Raw genomic sequence first — 7,532 nt, forward strand, 5'->3', positions numbered from 1 at the left:
TCAGTCTGTTCAAAAGAACTGGGAACTTGGAGAAAAAATACGAGGTCCGACTGGGAAAACCCGATTCGAATAGTCATCCAAATCGGAATTTCCACTCGGGAACTCGGATCTCTTTTTTTACAGCTTTTTAGACTTTCCAACCTGAAGATCACTGACGTCATGATTTGACCTCGTATTATTTCGAGTTCCCAGTTGATTTGAACGCGGCATCAACCCTTTCGCTTCACCACTTCCTTTCTCACTGAACAATGAACGCCTCTTCTCCATCAGATGAATTCACCACACATCTGTACAGCTGTGAACTGGTAGGCCATGGAGACTGGACGTGAATTGACAATCTTATTAAATTACCGAATTGTGTGGGGGTGGGTGATTCTAATAAGTTACTATTGCAATGTCTGCTTGTGTTCATTGTTTGAAAAGGCTTCTTAAGTTTGTAATTTCCACTTTAAAACGTCAGACTTGATTTCCATAAGGAAACATTTATCAACCCCTACAAAAAATGTCCATTAATTATAATCCACTTAATAATTCACATTTCCTGTTGTTGCAAAATTATTTCCCTGCTGTAGCAAACTGTCTCAAATGAAGATCTTATGTCTGTAAGCCTAATACAGGGGTCTTCAACCTTGTCTTTCCCAGGGAGCCCCTCCCTGGCATACGGTGACCCAGAGACCCCATCATACTTTATCAATTCATTTTTTAATGTCTTGTCTTATCATCAGGTGAATGATAATAGCAACAAAAAGTTTGAAACATTTTAAAATGAATAGATTTGGAAGATAGTTTTTCATTATTTTGACCTCCCACATTCTAAGTGGAAGAGGAGATGTAAAACTCTAACATAGCCTATTATCTAGAAAGGTAACTCCAAACCCATGTTCGCTAAGAGCAGTTGTTTAGGCCAATGTAGGCCAATGTCCAAGTCAAGAAAGCTTACCAGCAGCCAGTGGCACTTCCCGCACACTTCGTAGCCTATTCTCGGATGCTTTTTCAAGGCCTATGTCAGATATTCCAGTGAGTGTAATTGGCTCCAATGAGTGTAGTTTGCTCAATATTAGGAGTTGATCAATAAAGTTGACATCATTAGAATATATTCTCCTCTTTTCTACTGTAGGTATGTTGCAAGCGATATAAAAAAACAAAAAAAACCACTGAAAATAAAATAATATTTTATAGGACCCACTACAGTATCTTTGTGGACCCCCAGTTGAAAACCCCTGGCCTAGACCACATGAGAATGGATAACATGTTTTATATGCTTCACCTCATGTGTCAAAGTTTATGACCTGGTTGCCAAACTTGCCATATTTGTTTGGAGATAAGAGATAGGCTGTGCCGGGTACCTACTGTTTCTTTTTATTTTAATATGCAAATGTTGTTTACTTCCGAGGTCAATTTGTGTACGATTATAATTTGTCACATGTTAGCCCCAGCTTCACATGGCCAAACCCTACAGCCTTACTCAAGCTGAAGTACAGTGCTCCTACCTAGAAACAGAGGGCAGCAGTGCTATTGAAAAAGACACCCGCAGACTAGTTCGTAGCCTACATGATCCAACTTAAGCTTATTTAAGTCTGCCTGTAACCATGAGAATATAGCAGATAAACAAAGTCAACTGAACAGAATTGATCAACAGGCTAACGGTCCAAAATGAGTGCAGATACAAATAAACAATTCAAATCAAATCACATTTTATTTGTCACATGCGCCGAATACAACAGGTGTAGTGAAATGAGGTGTGCCTTACAGTGAAATGCTTACTTACAAGCCCTTAACCAACAATTCAGTTTTAAGAAAATACCCCCCGAAAAATTAAGAGATAATAATAACAAATAATTAAAGAGCAGCAGTAAATAACAATAGCAGGGCTGTATACAGGGGGTACCGGTACAGAGTCAATGTGCGGGGGCACCAGTGTCGAGGTAATTGAGGTAATATGTACATGTAGGTAGAGTTATTAAAGTGACTTATACATAGATAATAACAGAGTAGCAGCAGCATAGAAGGGGGGGCAATGCAAATAGTCTGGGTAGCCATTTGATTAGCTGTTCAGGAGTCTTATGGTTTGGGGGTAGAAGCTGTTTAGAAGCCTCTTGGACCTAGACTTGGCGCTCCAGTACCGCTTGCCGTGCAGTAGCAGGCTGGAGTCTTGGTATAGAGGTCCTGGATGGCAGGAAGCTTGGCCCCGGTGATGTACTGGGTCCGTACTCACCACGCTCTGTAGTGCCTTGCGGTCGGGGGCCGAGCAGTTGCCATAACAGGCAGTGATGCAACCCGTCAGGATGCTCTCGATGGTGCAGCTGTAAAGCCTTTTGAGGATCTGAGGACCAATGCCAAATCTTTTCAGTCTCCTGAGGGGGAATAGGTTTTGTCGTGCCCTCTTCACGACTGTCTTGGTGTGCTTGGACCATGTTAGTTTGATGGTGATGGGACAGCAAGGAACTTGAAGCTCTCAACCTGCTCCACTACAGCCCCGTCTATGAGAATGGTGGCGTGCTCGGTCCTTCTTTTCCTGTAGTCCACAATCAACTTCTTTGTCTTGATCACATTGAGGGAGAGGTTGTTGTCCTTGCACCACATGATCAGGTCTCTGACCTCCTCCCTATATGCTGTCTTATCATTGTCAGTGATCAGGCCCACCACTGTTGTATCATCAGCAAACTTAATGATGGTGTTGGAGTCGTGCCTGGCCGTGCTGTCATGAGGGAACAGGGAGTACAGGAGGGGACTGGGCACATACCCCTGAGGGGCCTCCTTGTTGAAGTAAAGCGTGTCGGAAGTGTTGTTACGTACCCTTACCACCAGGGGGCAGCCTGTCAGGAAGTCCAGGATCCAGTTGCAGAGGGAGGTGTTTAATCCCAGGGTCCTTAGCTTAGTGATGAGCTTTGAGGGCACTATGGTGTTGAACACTGAGCTGTAGTCAATGAATAGCATTCTCACATAGGTGTTCCTTTTGTCCAGGTGGGAAAGAGCAGTGTGGAGTGCAATAGAGATTGCATCATATGTGGATATGTTTGGGCGGTATGCAAATTGGAGTGGGTCTAGGGTTTCTGGGATAATGGTGTTGATGTGAGCCATGACCAGCCTTTCGAAGCATTTCATGGTTACAGACGTGAGTGCTACGGGTCTGTAGTCATTTAGGTAGGTTACCTTAGTGTTCTTGGGTACAGGGACTATGGTGGTCTGCTTGAAACATGTTGGTATTAAAGACTCAGACAGGGAGTGGTTGAAAATTTCAGTGAAGACACTTGCCAGTTGGTCAGCACATGCTCGGAGTACACATCCTGGTAATCCGTCTGGTCCAGGTGCCTTGTGAATGTTGACCTGTTTAAAGGTCTTACTCATATCGGCTGCGGAGAGCGTGATCACACAGTCGTCCGGAACAGCTGGTGCTCTCATGCATATTTCAGTGTTACTTGCCTCGAAGCGAGCATAGAAGTTATTTAGCTCGTCTGGTAGGCTCGTGTCACTGGCTAGCTCTCGGCTGTGCTTCCCTTTGTAGTCTGTAATGTCTGCAAGCCCTGCCACATCTGACGAGCGTCAGAGTCTGTGTAGTACAATTCAATCTTAGTCCTGTTTTGACGCGTTGCCTGTTTGATGGTTCGTCGAAGGGCTTAACGGGATATCTTATAAGCTTCCGGGTTAGAGTCCCGCTCCTTGAAAGCGGCAGCTTTACCCTTTAGCTCAGTGCGAATGTTGCCTGTAATCCATGGCTTCTGGTTGGGGTATGTACACTACTGTTCAAAAGTTTGGGGTCACCTAGAAATGTCCTTGTTTTTGAAAGGAAAGCACATTTTTTGTCCATTAAAATAACATAAAATTTATCAGAAATACAGTGTAGACATTGTTAATGTTGTAAATGACTATTGTAGCTTGAAACGGCAGATTATTTTTATGGAATATCTACATAGGCGTACAAAGGCCCATTATCAGCAACCATCACTCCTGTGTTCCAATGGCACGTTGTGTTAGCTAATCCAAGTTTATCATTTTAAAAGGCTAATTGATCATTAGAAAACACTTTTGCAATTATGTTAGCACAGCTGAAAACTGCTGTGCTTATTAAATAAGCAATAACACTGCCCTTCTTTAGACTAGTTGAGCATCTGGAGCATCAGCATTTGACTACTGGGGACTGTCACGGGATTCTTCTGTTGAAGGAGAGGCGGACCATTGTGATACATCTTTAATGAAGATGATAAATTAACAATATACAAAACAAGAAATGTGAAAATCTGAAAACAGCCCTACCTGGTGTAACAAACACAAAGACAGGAACAATCACCCACAAAACCCCAAAATTAGGCGAGATAATGAAGATGGAAGAGGGTGGAATCACACTCAAGAAACTGTGTTGGATAGGATGGCAACAAGCTCTCTGAGTGGAGTGCATAATGAATTCCATTAGAAGATGTATGTGCGCGTGTGTGTGTTCATTTGTGTGACAGAGTGAGAGAAAATGTGTTCTCTGCTCCCAGGCGATATAGAAGGAAAGATCCTCTCAGAGACTACATGCTCAGCCCAGACAGAGCTCTATGCTATTCAGCGAATAATGTGCAACATAAGTACATTAGAGCTGTAATAGCTCTCAAATTCCACATTCCCTTCAAATCCTAATTTTCCAGATTTACACAAATCCTATATGTGGGACATGAATCTGTCAGGAATGGAACCATGTTTTATTCAATTGGATTTATGTAATTAATACGAAAGGCTTGTTTGTCATCCTCCCTGATCTTGATTGTTGTTGGAGTTGTGGGAGAGGTCAAGGCAGTGAGGATTTGTGTTGAGAGGGAGCATTTACAGGCAAACTCATGCCACATGCACTCTTAAAATCAATGAATAAATATAGCCCTACATGCTTAACAAGTCAGGAATGACACGCAGCATTTACAGGCAAAGACAGAGACATACACACATCAACATAAAACAGGTAAAATGCATACATAACAACACAGGGGACATGAAACTCAGACAGAGTTGTAAACAAAAATAGACAGAGAGATAGAGAGAGGAGGGGGGGTATCAGCGATAGAGAAAGAGTAAGAAAGATGAGAGTGGTGTCTGGGGTGGGATGATGAAAGCCTCTGGCTCTGCTCCATCACTGACGAAAGCTGCTCAGCCCCTCAGTTGCCATGGAGACCTGCAGGAGCAGCCAGAGAAAAAGAGGGGATAGGGAGATGGGAGGGGCATGTGAGGGCGAAATAGAGGAGAAAGAGCTGGAGGGGAGAGATAGGCAAAGGGAGGGATAGAGAGAGGAGAGAGAAACATACTGCAAGCAATTGAAGCACAGCCAGTCTGCAGAGACGGGAAAAAGCGTAAGGTACGAGAAAATAATGGTAAATGTTCAGTTAGCTATAGGTGGGTGATAGAAATAGAGCACGAAGTAGGAAGATAACAGCAGACAGGAATATAGAGATTCAAAATGGATGTACAGTCGGAGAGTAGCGAACCCTCGCCATGCGATCCCCAGCCTCCTGGAAAAATCAGAAAAGCCTTCAAACTGTTTGGGAAGCGCAAGCCAGGCAGCATCTTCTCCATACGTGGCAAAGGCGAGGGGAACAACAAGTCACCTATTGCCAGGAGTAAGACAGTGGACGGATTAAAGGAGTCTGTGGCAGCAGAGTCGGAGCTGGAGAAGGACAAGGAGACGGAGAAGGAGCAAGAACCAGAGGTGAGTCAGAGAGAGGAGCAGGAACCAGAGGAGGAGCCCCTGGGTGATGATGGAAATCCCCCCATCCCTTCTGCCGAGCTTCCCTCCATCACCTCCGCCAAATCACTCAGCTTCCTGATGAAGCTGCAGCGCAGCCGACAAGGAGGAGTAGACCGGAGGTTCCGCACAGAGTCTCAGCCAACAATACGTCAGCGTCGGGGCTTGAAAGGTCTCTTCGGCAGTATGGGATGGAATCAGCGAGAGGAGGCCAGCGACGAGGCCGATACCCCTCCGAGCCCTCTCCTCATGTCGTCCTGTACAAACAGCATGGAGATCATCAAGGAGGACATGACTTTGACACCCAGACCTGCGCCTCACAGCCTGGATGTCCCAGAACCTGAGTCTGGACAAGGGTCCCCTGTTTCTTCCAAGAGCCCCACAGTGCAGGAGAGCTCAGCCTCTATCCCACCAGAGACAATGGCTCTCTCAGCGGCTACATACAGTGTCACTGGATATAATGAGGATGTAGCGTCGCCTCTGCCCACCATTGAACCACCACCGTTGGATCCTGCTGTGGATCGTCTGAGGTCGCTGCTTGCAGACATCTCCTCTCTGATAAGCTTCGACTCGCTGTCCGGATGTGGAGACATCACTGCTGAAGTGGAGGCAGAGTGGGGCAAAGCCAGCACCACTGTCGGAACCGGACCTGGGACCAAGGGAGCTGTGGCTGGAGAGAGTACCTCAACTACTCTTTCAGCCAAATCTGCCCCTTCCCCTATACCAACCCCTGCTCCTACTGCTGCTAATTCAGCTAGTACAACCCCTATCCCAATGCTTACCCCTTCCTCTGCCCCTACTACCAAACCTGAACCTACCAGCTGGTCGATAAAACCTGAACCTAACCCTATTGTGACAACCAAACCCTCAACTATGCCCACAACTATCACTAGCCCTACCACCAAATCAAGCCCCAAAACAAAAACCTCCCCTCCACCAACAACAAAATCCACCCCAAGCCCCGCTCCTATTGGCATCACTGCTACCTCTACTTTCAAACCTGCTCCAGTAGTAAACTCATCCCCACCTCCTGCTCCAGTGGTAACCTCATCACCACCTCCTGCTCCAGTAGTAACGTCATCCCCACCTCCTGCTCCAATGGTAACCTCATCCCCACCTCCAGCACCTGTAGTAACATCATCCCCACCTCCTGCTCCAGTGGTAACCTCATCCCCACTTCCACCCCCTGTAGTAACCTCATCCCCACCTCCTGCTCCAGTGGTAACCTCATCCCCACCTCCTGCTCCAGTAGTAACCTCATTCCCACCTGCTCCAGTAGTAACCTCATTCCCACCTGCTCCAGTAGTAACCTCATCCAAGCCAGCTCCTGTAAACACCCCAGCCACTTTTACCTTTACCCCACCACCCAAAATTAGCTCTGCCCCATGTCTGGATTCCATTACCGCACCTCCTTCCCTAACATCCTTTTATCCTATGGCTGTCCTGAGCTCAGCATTTAAAATTCCCTTTATCCCAGTTCCAGTGCCAGCCTCAGTCACTATCCCTGCTCCTGTACAAACCCCCTCTTCAATTCTAGCTGACTCAAAGGCTCCCCCTGCCCCTACTCCAACACCAATCCCTATGTCTAAGACTCCTCCTTTCCCTACCCCTGCCCCTACCACAACTCCAGTCCCTATGTCAAAGACAACCCCTGTCTCTGCCCCTGCCCCAGTCCCTTCCTCTATGCCCTCTCCTGTTCTCACCCCTCTCCCTCTGCAGGATACACCCCTTGCCTCTGCTCAGGTGAAGGGTTGTGAGCGCAAGGCCTCTCTGAATAGAGGAGAGGACATGACGAGTCCAAACGGCATGGATGTGCGGG

The sequence above is a fragment of the Oncorhynchus kisutch genome, linkage group LG29 (genome assembly GCF_002021735.2).
Source record: "Oncorhynchus kisutch isolate 150728-3 linkage group LG29, Okis_V2, whole genome shotgun sequence".
In the NCBI taxonomy this organism is placed as follows: Eukaryota; Metazoa; Chordata; class Actinopteri; order Salmoniformes; family Salmonidae; genus Oncorhynchus; species Oncorhynchus kisutch.